This window comes from Ochotona princeps, chromosome 1, assembly GCF_030435755.1.
Source record: "Ochotona princeps isolate mOchPri1 chromosome 1, mOchPri1.hap1, whole genome shotgun sequence".
Taxonomy (NCBI): domain Eukaryota; kingdom Metazoa; phylum Chordata; class Mammalia; order Lagomorpha; family Ochotonidae; genus Ochotona; species Ochotona princeps.
In genome coordinates this window covers 11725696-11746607 of record NC_080832.1, presented here as the reverse complement: position 1 = coordinate 11746607, position 20912 = coordinate 11725696, and positions in this window count along the sequence as shown.

Here is a 20912-nt window from a genome sequence, read left to right as displayed (position 1 = left end):
GACCATCAACTACTGTTTAGCAAACTTCAGTTACACTGCAAATAATTTGCAGCCAGATGACCTGAGTTAGAATCACTGTCTTGTCACTTTCTTGTAGAGCAAATCATGCAGCCTCTTTGGGTCATGATAGAACTGATAACATCGCTGTGAAAATTAAACAACTTAACAAAAGTAAATTTCTTTGTGTTGTATTTTGCACTCAAGCTAAATTGTATATCCCCAAACTAAGTCCTACTCTGTGTGGCTCACAATGCATGCTTAAAACAAACAAACAAACAAAAAACTATTGTCTTAAAAGAGAGTAAAAAAGACAGAGGCTCTAGTTCAATAAAAACTTCGTCCTTATACGAAAAAGAAGTTTGGATCCAGGTGTTCAAAAGGGGGAAGTGATGTGTGTTCCAAGAAGGTAGATGGCCAGCTAGAAGGACAGGAGGGATTCCTGAAACAGGTGATCTCAGGGTGCTTAGGCGAGACAGGTCTTGTCAACACTGTGTTCTCAGAGCGGAGGCCTGTTTTAGGAGAAGAGAGATGTCTGTTGATTCAACCCTGCCTGTGATCCTTTGCCACGGCAGTCCCGTCAGCCTAACACAGGCTCTGAACCGTCATTCGTGATTTCTTCTGGAAAATAGACCATTTTGAATCTTTATGTAAATTTAACCTTTAGGTATAAAGTAATTACAAAATGCTACTCTTTTCCTAGAGAATAGGTTTGCTTTCATTAAAGTCTTTCAGAAAAATCCCAAAAAACTAAAGCACAGAATACAACAGAATTTATACTGTGGCTGATGAGTAATTCTTTTCCTCCTCCTGTCAGCATGACTGCAACACCCACAGCCTATTCCCATTGCTCCAGTGTGAGCTACATGCCCTTCTCCGCTTTCCATCAATACATGTTAGAACCCAATAGAAACTTTACACTCCAGTTTAGGAGCTGAAGTATCATTTTATAACTGCAGCAAAGAATACAATTTCAGTTAAGAAGCTTTTTTATCTTCTTTTCTCTGAGCCCTGAAAGGTGTCACAGATGTTGTGTAACAGTATTTTAAATCTGAGGGATTTTATTCAGCTTGCCTTCTAAAACACATCATATGTGTAGGTTAGGGCTTTTTTAAAATCATCACTGCAGCAATGTGAATTGTTGTAACATCACAGATTATTAGAGTTTTAAAACAACCATAAAGATCACCTTTTTCATAATAGATTGATATAACCAATCTGCTGGGTATATTCTCAATTATTCCATTATATAGGTGTTCTAAAAGATGCTATCATTCAATTCTTCAGTTATTACTAATATTTTTGTCATTTGTTGATAACCCACAGATTCCCCAATGTTGTTTTTATTCTATTTTTCCCTTCCATAGGATTAAAGTTTTTCATAAAGCCTTGATTCTAAAGAAGACACTGATTCTTCAGCTTCAGCTAGTCTGTTGCTAAGGCATTCTACCGCTTTTTTTCAAATTGTTAATTACTTCATTTCTAAATTTCCATTTTATCCACATTTCTATTTCTGCTTAAAATTTCAGCTATATTTTGGAGTGACTTCTCTTTGTGATTGATATATTTTTAGTAACCTTCAAATTCATTTGAATTTTGTCCAGGCATTTCATCATTCTCTAATTTTACATGGTTCCATGTGAATGTGTGATTTTTGTCCCTTTTGGCTTCCCATATTGCTTTCCAAGTTGTATTTCTTATGTTTCTACATTGAGTTTTTGGACAACTGGGAGAAACCTCTGGGTTTCATCATGTCTGGAGAACGATTTCTTTGAAGGATTTTTGCCTAGAGAGGCACCTGTGCCTGTTGGCTTCAATGTGCGTTATCCTTTGCTACATCAAGATTCTGTCATGCAGTCAATAGATGCGAGCTGCAGTGGGATCTGAGTGTCTCTCTGGCACAGTGCGGCCATTGAGAGTCCTCTGACACAGGTCCCTAGTCAGTTAGGGACCGCTGGGATGGGCTGTGTTGTTCTCTGAGAACTTCACCAGCTTCCTTAGCTCTTATAAAAGTGGCTTGCTGTATGCATAGTTGTTTGAAATGATGTGAGAGATCACTGTTACGTGTTACTCAGCCAATATCTCGCGACCACTTCTAGAAATTAATTTCAACCAAAGTGGATTGAAGTAAAGGCCCTTAATGAATGAGGTTCTTTGGCAATGTAACTTTGTGTTCCCTTCACATTCTGATTTACAGCTACGTTAGGTGAAATCAGACATGATAGCAATGGAATGAATTTACTTGTTTGTGTGCTTTCGTTATTGATTTCTGCCATTGTCCCCCCAGAAAAGCTGATTAAGAAATAGTAGAATCATGTGGAAATCTAGACGTGGGTGAGCAGGCACACTGCTGGAAGACCAGGTCCCACACTGGCATGAGAGCTTGTGGATTGCCCAGGAAAGTGTATTTTGGGTTGTGTGGGGTTGGGCACCACTAAGGGAGTACTTTACAGGAGTGGAATGAATTCTGTGGAATTCCAGGGACCAGGACACTACACTCATAGGCTGCAGCACCTGTGGGGGCATCCAATTGGGCCCAGGAGCAGACCAAGCTGCAGCACCTGCTAACGCATTAAAAAGGCTAGGACTGGAAATGGAATATTCCAGGCTTGGGCCTAGTACCTGCAGACACTAGATTCCAAATCTCCGAGTGGGCCTGCTAGAGGAACACCTATTGGCACATGTGTGGACTGGGTCTCTGCAGGGGTCGACTGAGCTAAGGTACAGCATCCATGGGTGTGTAAAACAGCCAGATGTAATGCAGCAAGGACCAGTCTCTTATACATGCCTACACACGCAAGAACTAGGGCTGGAGATAGACCTGGTTAGGGTTTTGCAGGGGTTCCCTGATTATACTGCAGTTTCCACTGGTGTGCATAATGGCCAGGTTTGGAGAGCTGAATTGGGTTAGCCCACACCCATCAAGTATTGGGACTGGGCCTCCTCAGTTGATGATGCCTGCATAGTGGACAACATTCCCAGGAGCACTTGGGGGACCTGATAGCCAGATCACCTGGGCCAGCAGAGGATGTGGAGTGTCTCAGCAGAGAATGGAAAGCAGAGCAGATTGGACAACTCCCCTGGCCTAGATTTCCCCATTCCCTGACTACTGATGGGATTTGGCAGCCAGAAACAACCCTCATTATGTCCCCTGACCGCTACAGATATCAAAGGAAAAAAAAAATGGGAACATTCATGTCACCCACCCTCTTCCATGCCTGGATTCTCCCCACCTTGACTGGACACCCACATGGGCATGTATCTTTCTACACTATATAAGCAGAATTATGACTAATAAAAGAAAAATGAGCTGCTTATCAGTGGTCATCTTAGATCAGGCAGCTCCTGACTCACCAAAGCAACTGCCACAAATGCATGCCAGAACAAGGCCAGGCTCAGTAAAATGTAGATTAGATCAGCAGAAAAACACAGATGGCCCATAAAATGTAAGAAATAGTAAATGTTGAGTTTCTTCAACAACTGATTTTTTGGTGCGCCTTATTATGCATCATGTTGAAGCAATAAATAATTCTCAAATCATCTCTGTATTTCCTTTAATTTTTTAAAAGAAAAGTGAACTGCAATCTCCTCACCATTATTGTATTTCTTCACCATATATGCCAGCAGCTTGGCTCTTTGGAAGAGGTGTGGTAAATGAAAGGTAAAGTTATTAAGTAAAAAGTAATATACCGCATGGGGAGACTGCACAAGGTGGAATGAAAGAGGGAAAAATGAAGGCATGCAATTGGATCAACAGAAGAAATCAAAAACGCAATCTTGGGTCTAGCGACATTGGAACACTGTTAAGATGCCTTGTGAGACTCCAACATTCAGTCTCATTATGCCTAGACTAAATCCTGGGACCAGTTCTGACCTAGATTCCTGCTAATACACACCATGGGAGGCAGAAATTGCTAGCTTAACAACCAGGTACGATTGGTTAGTAAAACATCAGTTGGAAAATCCTTGTCTCTCTCTCTCTCTCTTTCTGTGTGTGTGTGTGTGTGAGACTGTCACTCTCTGTCTTCCAGATAGATACAAATAAATAAATACATGCAAAAAATGAATACTGAATGACATGATGAGAATGTCAAACATTAATGACCTGTTATTCTTTCTTCTTTTTTTAGGCATTGCTTTTTTACTGACAGCTCTACTTGAAAGTACCCAGGAAGATACTTTAGAAATTTGACTTCTTTGCGCTAACATAAGGCAAAAAATATATTTCTCTGGCAAGACCTTCTATACATTATGTAGATCACAGTTTCAGACATTCAATGAAATATCAGTTCTGTGGAATTTCGTTGCTACTTTCAAAAGATTTAAAACTTAAGGAAAGCGCCTGACTACCGAACATTTTCTTAACGAGAAGAAAATATAAAAAGTATACCTTGTGGGCTATTGTGAGACAACAAACAAACTGTGGTTTAAGGTCAATATGTCACTTTACCATTTCTACAGAATAATGACAGCAGAATGACAAAAAGAGTGGGGCATTGTCAGAAATGGACGATGAACAAGATCAAAACCACAGAAACCAGAAAATATGTCTGCCTCAGAGCAATGTTATGTGCATCATCAGTAATGCTTAAGGAGACGTCAGGAGTGCTACCAGTTCTCACAGATTGCAAGAGAGGTGATCACCATGACCCAGAACATTTGCTTTCCTCTTTTGTTTCCCTTTTGAAATGTTTTTTGTTTGCATGCTTTGCTGTGAATGAGTAAGGGGAGCTTCAGTTCAAGATAGAAGTATCAGGCAGAGAAAAGCAAAGCTGCTGTAAATGCAGTGAGAAAAGCCCCGTGCTCATCATTGCGTGGTTTGCAGTAGACACAGTAAACTGACACAGACCAAGCACAATTGGGAGGTCACTCTTACAATCCATTGCCTGCATAAAGTGGTGTGAAAAAGGAAAGATAAGCTCATCAAATCATTATGAATACAACCCTATAGAGAAATTATGTAAAGGCTCAGTCACAAATACAGTATTTAAATGATCAGTCAGTATTTGGTAGCCTAAGAGTAATGAAATAATTTAAAAGAAAAAGTAGCATAGCATCATACACACACCTAACTTGAAGAATACTGAAGGGAAAGTCACTGGTCTTAACGGCGGGGGTCAAGCCCCTAGGAATGCAGCGTGAACTCTGATTAGAATTTGAAATTTAAAATCAATTTAAACAGATGACAACTTCATTGAGGCATTTTTGGACATGCAGAAGCAAAAGCCTTACATTTAAAGGCCAGGCAGGAAATACAAAAAGAAACTTGAGAGGATGATCATAAAATACAGTTTTCACGTAAATACAAGATGCACAATGAGAAAAAAGCTTTAGAAAATTAGTTCTCAGGAAAATTGGTTTCAATATAACAATTCATTTGTTTAAAAGCGGTCCTTAGTGGCAGGAATCAAATCTCCCCTTAAGAATACGAATGTTGGACTTGAACATAATGCACACAAATTTAGCCCAAATATATGCTACCTACCTGGTGTGTAAAAAACTAAGCTACTAAATTAGCCTAAACTGGTGAGAGTTTAGTAATTTCCAGCCACCCACAAATCCTCTGTAATACAGATACACAAAATTTTGTCTGTTACAATCAATAAACAGCAAAGTCAAAAATGCCATCTAGAGAGAGACCATGAATGAAAAAAAAAATACATGCAACAAAGCACAGACGCTCTTCTAGCACAGGATGTTAAACTGCCCCACACCCCCACCAGCCTTCGGAGTCATAGTGAGCTCAAGTGTGGACTACATTGCTTCTATACCAGCTCCGCACTAAGCCACCTGGGAAAGCAGTGGACAAGAGCCAATTGCTTAGGCCCATGCTACCAATGTGCAAAATCTGGTCGGAGTTCCAGGCTCCTGAATCCCGCTTGACAGGCCCTCACCAATGTTGACACTTTGGGAGTGAACCAAAAAGTGGAAGATCTCATTCCTTCTTTCTGTGTCTCCCTTTCTCTCTATCTTTCCTCCACTATCACTCTACCTTTCAAATACATAAAAGATTTTTTTAAAATTATATAACACAAACATTTTACTGACAGTTGCATTGTCTATAGCAGTAGAATAACAAAAACATTAGAAAGCATCTGAAAAGTATTAAGATGGTTGTTTATCTAGAATTATACACCTCGAGAAGCTATCTTTCTAGAACAAGACAGATTTAAGTGAATTAAATTTAGTGTTTTCTGCCATCACTCCATCTATAAAAGATGAACTTCAGGATAATATAAGTAATATAGTAAGAAATGCTTGAACAAAAACACTGGCAAACAAAACATGCTTACTGATCTGAGCAAATATTAACTAAATTTAATAGTAGTATTAATATTTAATTCAATAAGAATGAAAATAAAATGCTAGAAAATAATGGTTTATTATTTTTGATGAATTATAACCAGAGCTAAAGACTTAAATGTATTATGATATTTAAGAAGAATGTGAGAATAATAATGAAAATGATGTGATTAAGTCAGCTAATTAACTTTCTAGCAGTATCACCAATAAACAAAGAAAAGAAAATAAGTAAGAGAAAAGCAAGTTACTTGAAAAAGGAATAGAAGAAATACACAATAAAAATGTTAGTGAAAAAATCTACAACTTTAAAGTAATCTCAATGACTGAAAACAGATTGACCTTGCCAATTAAGTGACATCGCCATATCAGTTACAATTTCTGATTACCATTTACAATGCACAAATATATAACACAATTATAGAGATTTGAATTTGACATATCTAATTACTTCTAAAAAGTAGATTTTATAAGCCTAAAGATAGTGTTGAGGGTTTTTTAAATTATTTATGCAATGGTAGAAAATTCAAAGTAATAGAAAATACATAAAAATCCACTTAACATAATAGTTTCAAATTTCTAGAAGGAGAAATTTGCAAAACCATAAGAATAAATTGATAAACCCATACACACAATTATTCCATTTTTCCTTTTTTGAGCAGTCGACAGGCCAGCTAATCAACAATTAGTGAAACTACTGAAAATTTAAACAACACACTAAATTTTATCTAAAACTCATTTTCCCAATATCACATGAAATATGTATAAAATCCAATATTGTAGACTACAATATAGCAATCTTAACTTGACCAAAGCAAATAGTAGGAGATTGGGTGTTGTAGACACTGATATGAAATATTAAATTTTGATGGAAATACAAGAAACTCAGAATACCTTGGATAATTTGGAAAGAGAAGAGAAAGGTGAAAGGAATCAGTTTGCCTGATTTCCTAACTTCAACAAGCAAGAAAGCATCATGATGGTCCAGGTACTGAGGCCTCTTTCTCCATGTGGAAGACTGACCATTGGAGAATGAGCCAACAGAAGATCCACCATCTCCTTCTCTGTTACTCTGCCTTTAAGATAAATAAGCCACCTTTTGAAAAATAAAGTGGTGTACATATCACAAGACTCACTCATGTCTCATTATATTTTCTTTCCAGATAATGGCTTACGTGTGGGGGCAGATCATTCACCTGGGAGATCCATATGAAGATCCCAGTCCTGGCTTCCACCTGGACAGATAAGGCTTATCCACACATTTGAGAACGGATTAGCAGGTAGAAGACCTTTCTCTTTCCTTGATTTTCAAGTTGATGAAAATAGGCAAACATTTTACAAAGTCAAGAAATTTATACTTATAATGAAAACACATTCACTAATTTTTGTAATATTTCATTTAGATTGCAATGAATTTACTCTTACATGTGATTTCTAGTCAACAATTTTCTGGGAAAAAATCCAGAATTGAAATTACTGTTCATTAATTAGAAGTATCTCAGTCTTTACTTAAATCAGGGGTTGGTCAGAGTGCACACCATCTAAAAAAATGAGTCAACATTGTTAACTTCTATTTTTAGCTAATCTACAAAAAATGTTGATTGTTATTTTTCACAGACATTTTGATATGCAATGTTTATTCTTTTATTATTTGCCATTTCATTATTCCATTATTTGTCAATCCATCACGGCAATGATTTCAAACACCATTCATTATAACATCAGCACTTCAAAGTTTTGACAACTTTTCATGGACTTTTAAATTAATTTTTATTTTATAAATATTTAATTAATAAAAATACTCAAATATAATACTTAAAGTGTTATACTGATTACCGAAGAGTAAATGAGATTTCCACTTTGTTCAGCTTGAAAGACCCTCAATCTCAAAATTAAAATATTAACTACTTGTGACTTTCCTTTTTTATTTGTGATTTTTAAGTTGAATTGTATAGTATATCTGACATCTTGGGACATAAAGAGTTTTTGGAAAAAAGATATTTGGCGTCCCATCCAGCTCCTGCTTGTGGCCTGGGAAAGCAGTCAAGGACGGTCCGAACTCTTGGGACCCTGCACCCACGTGGGAGACCTGAAAGAAACTCCTGGTTCCTGGCATCAGATGAGCTCAGCTCTTGCCCTTATGGCCATTTGGGGAGTGAAACAGCAGATGGAAGATATTTTTCTATATGTGTTTTTCTCTCGATAAATTTGATATGCCTTTCCAATGACAATAAACTAATCTTAAAAAGAAAAAAACCTTACATATTGCTTTTCACACTTTATTCATTGGCGGCTCTTTTTGTTGTTGTTGTCGTTTTTTTTTTTTTTAAAGATTTATTCATTTTTACTACAAAGTCAGATGCAGAGAGGAGGAGAGACAGACAGGAAGATCTTCTGTCCAATGATTCACTACCCAAGTGAGCACACCGGCCGGTGCTGCGCCGGGAACCTGGAAACTCTTCCGGGTCTCGCACGTGGGTGCAGGATTCCAAAGCCTTGGGCCGTCCTTGACTGCTTTCCCAGGGCACAAGCAGGGAGCTGGATGGGAAGTGGAGCTGCCAGAATTAGAACCTGCGCCCATATGGGATTTTTCCATTTGTGTTGCAATCTGTTTTATTGCATTAATAAATTATTTTATTGACAACACCTTTCATGCATAAGTGAAGTACCGTTTTTCAATTAACTATCAACATTAAGAGGGCACAGTGGTGCCCATATCCTGAGGCACTGATTATTCCATCACTTGGTGATTTTACTCTTCTGCCAGTAAAACAACTGCTGCACCTCCTCTCCATACTGCTCAGTCAGCGAGGGCTGTGTGCTCACCACTCACTTGATTTTAGTTTGACTATATACACCCATGCAATGCATATGTATTTTGTACTTAAATACAAAAATTTCACATATTGGACTTTACCTTTTAAAACAATTGTGAGGTTGTTTTTAAAAGGTCAAGGGAAATATGCACTATAAGAAATTGAATACTCAACTTTCTTTGCACCAAAACAAACACCTTTGATCAATTTTACAGTGCCATTTTGAATTACTTGTTTTTTTCCTGAGTTCAATGCTCTTTCTTTTGTTCAACTTCATATTTATATTTGTCATCTTGAAGTGATACTACTTCACTCACATTCACTATTAAGCAGGCTCTAACAAATGTATTATGTTTTGGTTATTGCCAAATTTCCTGTTAATTATTAATCAGGTGGAAGCTTATTTGATATATTTTTGATTACACTCTCATCTCAACTAAGATGGATGAACTGTAGTCCCTCTGTTGGGTCCTAGAATAAAATCTTCATAAAATTAGCACCTGCAAGAAATGCTCCCCTTCTAGTTTAAAGCAGACAGTTCTAAGAGTTAGCAAAGAGTTTCTGAAGGAGTCCCACCATTCCTGGTTAGTGTACTCAAGGCAAAGAATTCAAAGGTAAGCAGAACACCTAATTTTGGGTTTCTATTTATTTTACTCTTGGCAAGGGTTTAGGTTTTGCTGTTGAAAATTTCGCTTTTTAAAAATCTATTTACTTTGACTGAAAGTAATGACTACAGAGAATAAGAGACTAGATAGAGAGGTATAAATCTTTCATCTGTTGGTTCATTCCTCAAATAATTGCAATGGCCAAAGCTGCGCCAGTTCAAAGCTAGGAGTCAGGAGCTTTTCCCAAGTCTCTCACAGGAGTGCAGGAGCCCAAAGACTTGGAGCATTCTCCTCTGCTTTCCCAGACCATAGGCAGGGAGCAGGATTGAAAGTGGAGCAGCTGGGACATGAAGTGGCACCATGTGGGATGTCAGTATTTTGGCGGAGGATTAGCCTATGGTGCCACTCTGCTCACTCCGCCACTGAGATTTTTCAAATGGGCTTATTATGTAAGGCACTGTTTATTTTAAAAGGCAAATACAAGCAGTGAGGACAACTGAGCTTTTGCAAAGCATACAACAGAATAAAAACTTTCCACCATACTGTGCAAGAAGATCACAATCCATTGACTAATATGCTTTCTACCACATACGAATCAGTAAGTTGTGTTTTTTATTTAAAACCAGTGTTCCTATAGACACTGCACATTAACTCACATGATATTTAAACATTGAGTGGCTAAGTTAATTGCTTAGAGACACAACTGACATTTTTTGGCATTTCTTTGAGTTCTGGGCACCCTTTCATTTAATTAAAGTACACAATATTCTTACAAACTCTATCATTGATGCATTTTCCCTAGCAAAGATTTTTCAGATTATCTGGAAATTTGGCATAATTTTTTCCTCACCAACCAGATTATGAGTCATGAATTGAATAACTGACAAGCAGATTTCATTATAAACTTACTGTTTTTTTTTTTCTAATTTTGTACAATTCCAGAGAGAGACGCAGTTCAGTATGTCATATTCATAATTACATAATCAAATCATGATTTTTGCATATAAAAGTATATATATGTACAGTACATCTACATGGTAAACATAAATTTAAAATCTAGAATAATTAAAGTTACTAAAATTATACACAAATTTGCTGCTGATAAATCAGGTTAGCTCCAAACTAGACAGCTTGTACTTTTAATTATAAAAAATACCATCTTTAAGTCAACTTGTCATAATAATCACTAATATTTGTAACTGGCACTGGATTTAACTCACAGGAATATTTACTAGCATTTGAGGCTTTAAAAATTATTTTGTCATAAGAAATCCAATGTTCATTTGTAGTAAATACTTTGTTTTCACAAAAAGATTACTCTACAAAATCAGTTCACTGCTGTGATGAATTCTTAGCAGTCTAGTTTGAATTAGTTTCTATTTCGGACCCAAACTCATTGAGTCATCTAATCAACACTTTTGGACATCCCATTGTGACAAGATCAAGGCATGAGCTATGCTGAAACTATCAATACAATTATTGTTTCAGAAAATGCACAGCTGATTGCAACAAGCACCTAGTTGAATACAGCAAAGCCTTCTTATTTCACCATTTCATTAGTATGGCTTTCTATTAACTGTTACATATCCCAAAGTCCAACTTCATTGATTGATGCAGAACTGACATTGAGGTGCAATGAGTAAAGCCAGCATCCTTCCGGGTGACAGTTCATGTGTAAACTGCTCTGCTTCCAAAGCAGCTTCCAGTTAACTGCCTGGGAAAGCACCAAAAGATGGCCCACCGTCTTGGAACCCTGTACCCATGGGGGAGACCCAGAAGACGCTCCAGGCTCCTGACTCCTGGCTCTTGGTTTTGGATCAACTCAGCTCCAGCTTTTGCAGTCCTCTGGATGAGTGAGCCAGTGTGTGGAAGGACTTTGTCTCTCCTCTTTGTAAATTTGCTTTTCAAATATAAATAAACAAATCATTTTAAAAATAAGAACATTTTAATGTACTGAGAAAGAAAATATGGAATTTACTGTAGCGAATTAGTAATCTTCTCCATAGGTTACCACCCCCCACAGAAAGGGCACGTAAACTAGAACAGGGGGTAGGGTGGCTAGACAGACACCCAACAACATCCATGAAGGCTGGATAGTTGAGCTGGTTAGATGGAACAAGGTTTTAATACCCATTGACATGTATGAGAACAGAAGGGGATGTGGGGCAGACTGGACTAGTCTACTGCACATACTGGCAAACCAGGGCATGGGGCAGGCCTGGTGGGGTTTATTGTGGGTCGCTCAGACTGGGCTGAAGCCCACATTGGTTTGTATGAGGGCTTTGTATGTGCTGGGCAGAACCAGGCTGGACTGCACCACCCATTGGTTCCAGTGAAAGACAGGGATGGAAACAGAACCAACCCAGCAATTGCAACCACCACCTGATGGAGGCAATGGACTGTGCTGGGCCCTGTGCTTGCTAGTACATACAAGAATCTGGTCTGGGAATACCTCAAAGTTTGTTTGGGGATCTCCCCAATCCAGCTTCTGGACTCAGTACCCTAACCTCAAAAGACAGAGGACAGAACAAGTCAATCAACCACCTCAGCTATATGTTGGCAATGAAAAACTGGGCAAACGGAGACTCTATGATGGATTATGTCAATCAGTGGATTTTTCAATGACTTCATTGTGGTTGGAGTGGTGAGAGTGGCAGCAATTCAGAACTGTTGAACTATCAACACCACTTGATCAAGACCCTCGGAGCATGCCCCACATCCAGGACCTGGGGTGGGTGGGAGACTTGGTGGGGCTTCTCCCTTAAAATCCCCCTTTTACATCAGATATATTAAGGAAACAATATGGAACTCATTGTCTTGCCCATCTTCCTGCAGCACTTGAACCTTTTACCCTAATTATGTCAAGATTGTCAAAAAAAAAAAATCTAAAAAGAAAAAAAAATGTTTCAGAACTAAAAATGATGTGGTTACCCAACAATTTATTAGATTGAAGGTGGGAGAATGAACATTTAGAGCAGTGATTAAAATGTCACTTAGGATGTCTACATTTGTATCAGAGAACCAATTCAAGTCCATTTTCACTAATTCATATCTGACTGCCTACTGATATGCCCCCTGACAAGAAGGAGGGAATGGTTTACGTTTTTGAGTCCCTGCCCTCCACATGGCAAACCGAGATAAGAGTTCAGTGCTCCTGGATTTGGTCTGACCCAACCAGGACTGTTAGTGTCATTTGTAGAGTGAACCACAAGAGAGAAGGGCAAATGAAAAAATATTATGATTCTGATAGCTGTTTGTGCTTCTTTGCAAGACTTTAGCAAGAGTCAGTGAATGTCTTAGAATGTGCCCCAATTAACTTCTCTTGGGAAGACTCAGCATCTTTCTTTGCTGTGAAAGCAGACGTGTGGTGGGGGCCTGCAGACAGTTTTTATCATTGAAGCTTGACAGGAAAAAAGGACTACAGGAAAATCTCCCCAAGGCCCATAGTCTGTCATTTAATGTGTTTCTTCCACTCTGAATATCCTGAGCAGGCAGAAGTAATAACTGTTTCTACACCTTCTGTGCATGCCTTCCTCAGCTTCCCTATTCACTTCTTCTTAGAGTGAAATCGGGTTAGTATGGGAAGCCTTAATAAAAGAGATGGAGAAGATGTAAAGCAGATGATGCCAAGTGCACAGAGCTTTAAACTCTAGATCTCAGGCTCTTTCCCGATTTGCTTAAACTCTCCTTAAACTGATTTCTGGCTTTGTTGGAAAATGCAATTGAGGCTACAGATAATTCAGTGAAGTTGTGACATGGGTGAGTCAAGCCATTCTGTGGAGTAAAACAGGGGGAAAGGGCCCAGCACAATAGCCTAGGGGCTAAAGTCCTCACCTTGCATGCACTGAGATCCCATAAGGGGAACTGGTTCTAATCCCAGCAGTGCCCCTTTCCATACAGCTCCCTGCTTGTGGCCTGGGAAAGCAGTCAAGGACGACCAAAAGTCTTGGGACCCTGCATCCACGTGGAAGACCTGGAAAAGGTTCCTGGCTCCTGGCTCCTGGCTTCAAATTGACTTCGAATTGGGTAGTGAATCATTGGATGGAAGATCTGTATGTCTCTCCTCTCTGTATGTCTAACTTTCCAATAATAATGAAATAAATCTTAGAAGGAGAAACAAAAAGGAATTTGTGCACAAGTATATCTTGATGCACAGATACATTTATTTACTTTATTCTAAACATTTCAGATTGAAGAAGAAGCACAATTTTATTTGGAAAAATCAAATTGCTCAATCTGTATTGCTCAAAGCTATACTGTCTACATAGAATCTCTTTCATTGATATCCCTGATGTGCCCTTAGCAGAAACTCTGGCTTCTCTTAACCACTCATGTGTTCAAGCCCTAATTCTTCACTAATATGAAATGTGTGACAATAGTGCCGAGTCATGTTTCTAGTCTGATATATGCAGGGATCCTTGATTTAGAATTGTTGGGCTAACTGAAACAAAATTGTAAGCTTGTTGGAGGGGAGTGAATCTTAGGAATAGTCACATGCATTTCTCTCTCTCTCTCTCTCTCTCTCTCTGTGTGTGTGTGTGTGTGTCTTCCTATGATTGCTGGAGTGTTTGAGATGCCACTTGGGAGGACTGCATCTCGTGTCTGAGTGCATGGTTCTAGTCCCAGCCCCTCTGCTTCTGCTCCACTTGCCTACATTCATGTAAACCCCTGGAGGCAATGACAATGTCTCAGATGCATTCCTGACACTCACGAGGATTCCCAATTCCAGCCTCTTTGCCTCAGTCTGAACCTGCCCTGAATTTTATAAGCACTGGGGAGTGAACCATCATATAAAAGATCTCATTCTCTCTTTCTTAAAAATAAAATGAAATTAAGCAAAACAAAATTAATTAAAATTTGATTTTAATTAACATCAATTTATATAATTTTTGAAATTGTGTAAATTTTGATAGTTAAATGTATAGTAAAATATTACTGTATAAATACCACATACTATATGTGATAAAATGTAGCAGCTTGTTACTTTATAAGTATTGCACATCACTTCATAAAAAACACACAATTATATATTACTCTGTAATTTTGGTGTAACCATTCAAGTGCTATTTTGGATTATTATTTGTGCTTTTCTAAACTAGAAATTAATTTTCACAGCAAATCAAATTGCATTACTTTTTTTAAGAAGAAAAAGCTCTATTGAGAATCAATTTTGTTTGTTTTTTAACTGACAATTTTCTCCTAACCTTATCGTACAGACAGCTTTCAAGAAACTGGCAGCATACTGTGACATTGATGCAATATAAAAAGGTATCAAAATAAAAAATGTTAATAAAATGCCCTTAAGAGGTTTTTTTTTCCCTGTTAACAATGAAATACTGTAAAAACTGATAAAGTAAAATCTTCAACCATTTTTCTCAGTTCTATCCTAGAAATAAGTCATGTTGACAATCAACATACATCATTTCATAGCCTTACCTTTTATTCACAGAAATATGTCAGTGCATGGACACACACATACACATCATTGGTTGTGGCATGGTCGTTACTTGAGGTACTGCAATAGTGCTAGATGTAGAAACATCTATGGAAAAGTGCTGCTCTCACTCTTACCCCAAGGTAGAATGAGATTGGACAACTATGGAGCAAATGTGTACAGCGGGGGAGGAAAGGACAGAAAGTGTTAGTGACAGCAAGAAGGCCATCATGTTTCTTACAAAGCTATGAAGACATATTCAGTGCTTCAAACACAGTCTAAGCCCAGGAACTGATAAACAACAAGTTACATGCACCTGATACTAACTTGACTTGACATAATCTGACAACTTATTAAATATCCATTTCATTTTGACAGCATAACCTAAAACCCATATAATTCAATCACATCATTAAAAGTATAAGATTGTTTAAATTAAATGACAAGCTTAGGGTTTGAATATAACACACTTCATTTTAGTTTTCAACTTTGAACTAAAAGAATCAGTGTTCACCAATTGTGACAAGTTAATAACTTATACAATGGTTTGATTTTGTTTTATTAAAACACACCACAGTCTTTAAGTTTTACTGAAAATTTCATTAAAAATGAATTAGCTTTTAATCCAAACCCAGATAAATCCCATATGTCTTCTCACAAATATCAAACCAATATTTTAATTAGACAAGAAATCACCTCATTTGGGTAAACTTAAGCTTTTAAGTTTAGTGTGCAACATAACTAAAGTTTTGGTGTGAAGCCACTGAAAATATTCTTAATGTAAAATATTAACACAGTTTGGTTCTCAATAACCAAGGACTGTCCTAGGACATACGTGCTTCTGTGTAAATTCATTGAGAAATCCTACAAAGTTACAGTGGCAGGAATCCAAGATGAGCAAGTAAAAGTCACATTTTATTATTTAATATTTAATTGATTTGAATGACACAGAGAGAGGTTTCATTCAGTGTTTAATTCCCCAAAATGTTGTAACATTCAGGGTGGACTAGACCAAAGTAAGGAAGTAGCATGGATCTCCCATTGGGTGCAGGGCCCCAAGCATTGGGCCAACTTACATTGCTTTCCCAGACATATTAACAAGAGCTGGACTGGAAGTAGAGAAACCAGGACCAAACTACAGCCTGTAATGGTTGCCAGCATTGCTTAATATTCTTCTTTAAACTAATCTTGATCTCAAAGGCACCACTTCTAAACAACATTAAGTGGACTTAGTTTCCATCCTTAATTCTATTAGGGTAGAGTTCAGTCTGGCATGAATTCTGGAGGCAAATTACATTCACACTACAGCACTGAGACCCCAAATCAAACCACATCCACCCAAACCCCCCCCCAAAAAAAAACCAACATCTTTTGGACCCTGAACACAGCATGGGTCGTCGTGCTTGTAACCCCTCTGCTTGTATGAGACCCTTAACATTCTGTAGGAGGAGAAGGCTTGGAGATCTCTGAAAGGCATTCAGAGTCTAGTTCCCATGTCTGTACCCCCTCTTTTCATACTACTTATTTTAGCAAACAGTTGTTCAGGCCCACCCCCTGTTTCCTATCCCTAAAACACTTTTGTCCCCTTTCATTGGTTCGGGATGAAAGTTGTCCGAACTTTCCCAAACTGTATTTTCTTTTCAGTTGTAAGTTCAGTCTCCAAATCATCACTTCAATCTTTTATTTCACTATCAGCAGCTATAAGCAACTGTGCAGTGTCCTGAATGCTTCACTGTCACCTGCCAGCATGCAACAATCTTTCAAGAAATGAGGCTGAAGGACAGGAGTGGAAAGACTTAGAAATACAAGGTGCAAAATTGACAGCAGGGACCCAGAGACCCGATGCACGCAGGCAAGTGAGTGAGCGATTCACTCCCACACTCCGGATATGTGATATTTCTTGCAATACATCATTAGAAAGATCTGAGGGTTTTATAAAACAGAAAAAGGAAAGATTATAGAAGCACAGTAACATAATTAAGAAGGTCCAGCTGTTTATCATAGCTGCTCTTGCAGTTGGATTGCAGGCAATGCACCTTCCTCCTATCTCTGGATAGCATTCAGTGACAACAATAAAAGGTTCCCTTGACATTCAGGCCACAACACACATCTTCCGTGCTTATCACCACTTTTCTCAGGCAGTCCCACTCAGATCTCAGGAGTTCCCATGCATACAATATGATTGCCAATGGCAACGCTGTAAAGAAAGTGTAACCTTGAGAAGACAAAGAGACCTCACACACACTGCTGTTTCCCATGGCCAGATTAATTCATAAGCCAAGCTGCACAAAATCCTGGCACTTTGCAGTTTGGAAATTTCCTTCACCTGATAAATGAATTCATACCATTTTTGTGCAAAAATGCAACTTAATGACACTTCAATTTTAAACAAAGATTACTCTTTTAAGTTTAGCATTTGTCGCACTGCTACAGTGTGATGACCCAAACTTGCTGTGCAGAAAATGACAGCTCCCACCCTGCGGAGTGGTTCAGTCCATCCCCAGCCCCAAGAATGGAATCCACCCTAACTTGTCCTGCCTCCATGGCGGCAGGATGGAGCCAGATTAGGCCATCTCCCAAATTGCCCTCGTGGTTGCGAATGGGGGTTCGCTTACCAGAGGGATCCTTGCTCCCAGGCGTGGAGAAGGCCAAGGGCTCATCCACCTCCTTGCGGGGTGGTTTTGGCTTGAACCCTTAGCCAGATTCTGTTTAGCAGAGACGCCTCCCCGCAGCTGCTGCCCTGTGGAGTGGTTCAGTCCGTCCCCAGCCCCATCTCGGCTAAACAGAATCCAGCTAAGGGTTCAAGCCAAAACCACCCCGCAAGGAGGTGGATGAGCCCTTGCTTTGGGCGGCCAGTGCACCAATTGGTGCCAGGCTCTGCCTGCTGGCCTCCCAGTGGTGAGCTCTGGGGCTTTTATGATTTGTAATAGCTGCTCAGGGACACTCATGAATTAGAACAACTTTAGTATAGGTGAAACATGAATTCCTGGCGATTGCCAGTGATAGGGACATGTAACTTTGCTCTTGCACCTGCTGGTCTACTTTAGTCATGGATGCTGGGCCACAGTGTCTGGGGCAGAGGCCAGGACAGGAGAGGGCCTGAGACAAGCTGAGTCTGAACAGCCACTGTCGGGTGCGTGATCTGCAGCTAGGAGCAGGCCAAGTTAGACAGCTGGGGGGACACCCTAACTGGGTTTAGGTTCCCACCAAGGGGGACGTGTGCTGGAATGGGGTAAAAGACAGCCATGAAAAGCCACTGTTCCTGCTAGGACAGAAGGTGAACTGAGAAGGGTTGGCTCATGGACCCCCTGGTATGTGCAAAATAAGCGCAAGAAGTATGATAGGAAACAGTCCAGAATAGGCCATGGAAAGTTTCCCACTGGCATACATTTGGCATGGATCAGGGGCGGACCAGCCTGAATCAGTTCATGTCATCCACTGGCAAACCCAAACACCAGAGGAGAGTGTGGGTTGGGCCAGGTTTGGTTGCAACAAAAACTAGTGCACAATATGGAATGCCAGGATGAGATTACCTGTACTGGATTTGAATGCAGCACCCAACCAACACACATGAGAACCAGGAAGGGAGAGGGCAGAGCCAGCGGGGGGATTGAGGGGCTGGTCCCCTCGCCGGACAGCTACTCTCACTGGATAGTGTGGGCTGGGATGGGGACAGACCAGACTGGGCATGGATGCCACACCTGAGCGCCGCATGTGGACTAGATCAGGGAAAAGCCAGGTTGGGCTGATTATTCCTACTGGTGCAAGCATAAATTAGAGCGGATGAAGGTTGTTTGGGCTTAGCCGCAGACAGCTGGCAGAAGCTGGCACTGGGGGCTAATTTTGTCAAGTCAAACCACAGAACCATCCAAAGAGTGCATAAACCGGGACTGAGAGAGACCTGGGAGGGAATTGGTGGGTACCCCCTCTTGGGTCACTACTCTCGCGGGAGGGCATGAAAACTAGGAGGGGGGCTGGGGTGGCTAGAAGGAGAGGCACTCAGCAACATCCAAGAGGGCTGGATAGTTGAGTTGGTTGGAGGGAACTAAGCTTCAATGCCCATTGACAGGTACAGGAGACAAATGGGAAGCAGGACAGACTGGATTAGTCTGCTATGCATACTGGCAGGCCAGGGTGGGGGGCGGGCCTGGTGGGGGTTGCTGTGGGTCGCCCCGACAGGGCTGCAGCCCCCACTGGTTGATGAAAGGGTCGAGTACGTGCTGGGCGGAGCCAGGCTGGACTGCAACACCCTTGGTTCCAGTGCAAGTCAGGACTGAGAGCAGAACCAGCCCAGCAATTGCAACCACCAGCTGATCTTGGCAATGGACTGTGCCGGGCCCTGTGCTTGCTGGAACATGCGGGAATCTGATCTGGGAATACCTCAAAGTTTCTTTGGTGATCTCCCCAATTGAACTGCTGGTCAGAGCCCTGGCCAGGGGAGGACGGAGGACGGAATAGGTCAATCAACCATATCAGCTAAATGTTGGGCAGTGAAATACTGGGCAAATGAAGACTCTATGATGGACTGTGACAATCAGTGGCTTCTCCAATGACCTAATCAAGCTGGGAGTGGTGAGACTGGCAGCGATCCATAACTGGAGGACTATTAAGACCACTTGAGCAAATATCTCAGAGCATGCCCCACATCCAGGACTTTGGGCGGGTGGGAGACTGGGTGGGGATTCTCCCTCAATATCCCCCTTCACCTCAGATACATAAATAGTATAATAAAAATAATTTAAAAAAGAAAGAAAATGACAGCTCCATATTTGTTAATCCCTTCCAGGAAGTTCAGTATCAATGTTCTCTGGAAGAATCAAACAGGAAGACATTCATGGCTGTGTGCAGGATGTTTAAAAACAGCAGCCCATTAATACAGCACAGCCCAGAACCACTCAGAGGTCCTCCTAGACCAGAGGGTCAGCACAGCCAGGCCACTAAGGAGAGAGCTGGGCTGCTGCAAAGCATGCCACTCCTGAATAGACCTTTGGGCATCACTACTGGCCTCCTGGCAGAATTGCAAACATTCCTTGTGATACAGTCATTCTCCTAACTTCTATGGAGTGAACATCTTGAGCTTCTTCTCAATTACTTCTTGTTTTGAGCATTAACTGCAAAGGCAGAAAGAAAGATATAAAGTCTTTCCATCTGTTAAGTAACCTTCCAAATACCTGAAACAGCTGGCATTGCAACCAGGCTGAATCTGGGAGCCAGGGACTCAGTGTAAGTCTCAGAACCGGGTGCTAGCAGCCCAATTACTTTAGCCATCACTGCTTCCTCCCGACGTCTGTATTAACAGACCCAGGTACACCAGTTTAGGTTGCGAGGGTCTTAACTAGTATCCCCTCCATTAGAATAAATGCCTGCTTCAGTTCATCATTTTAAAAAAACATCATTTACTTTTCTGTGTGTTTTATTTAAAAGACAGAGTGACAGGGAGAAACACAGGAAGATCTTCCTTCTCCTGATTTATTACAGAAATACTTGCAAAAGCTAGGATGGGCCAAGCTGAAGCCAGGATCCAGGAACTCAACCCAGGATTCCAACATGTGGATAGCAGGGATGCAAGCATTTGAGCCACCTCCTGATTGTTAGAAGGATATGCATGAGCAGGAATCTAGAATCAGAAACAGTGAAGACTCCAACCCAGTTTCTCCAGCACAGGGAGTGATTGTCTTAAGTGTGCATTCTGTTTGTGCCAAATACCCACAGCCCTTTTATCACTCTTAATTTCAGTTTCCTCTAACAATTTAGAGCCTG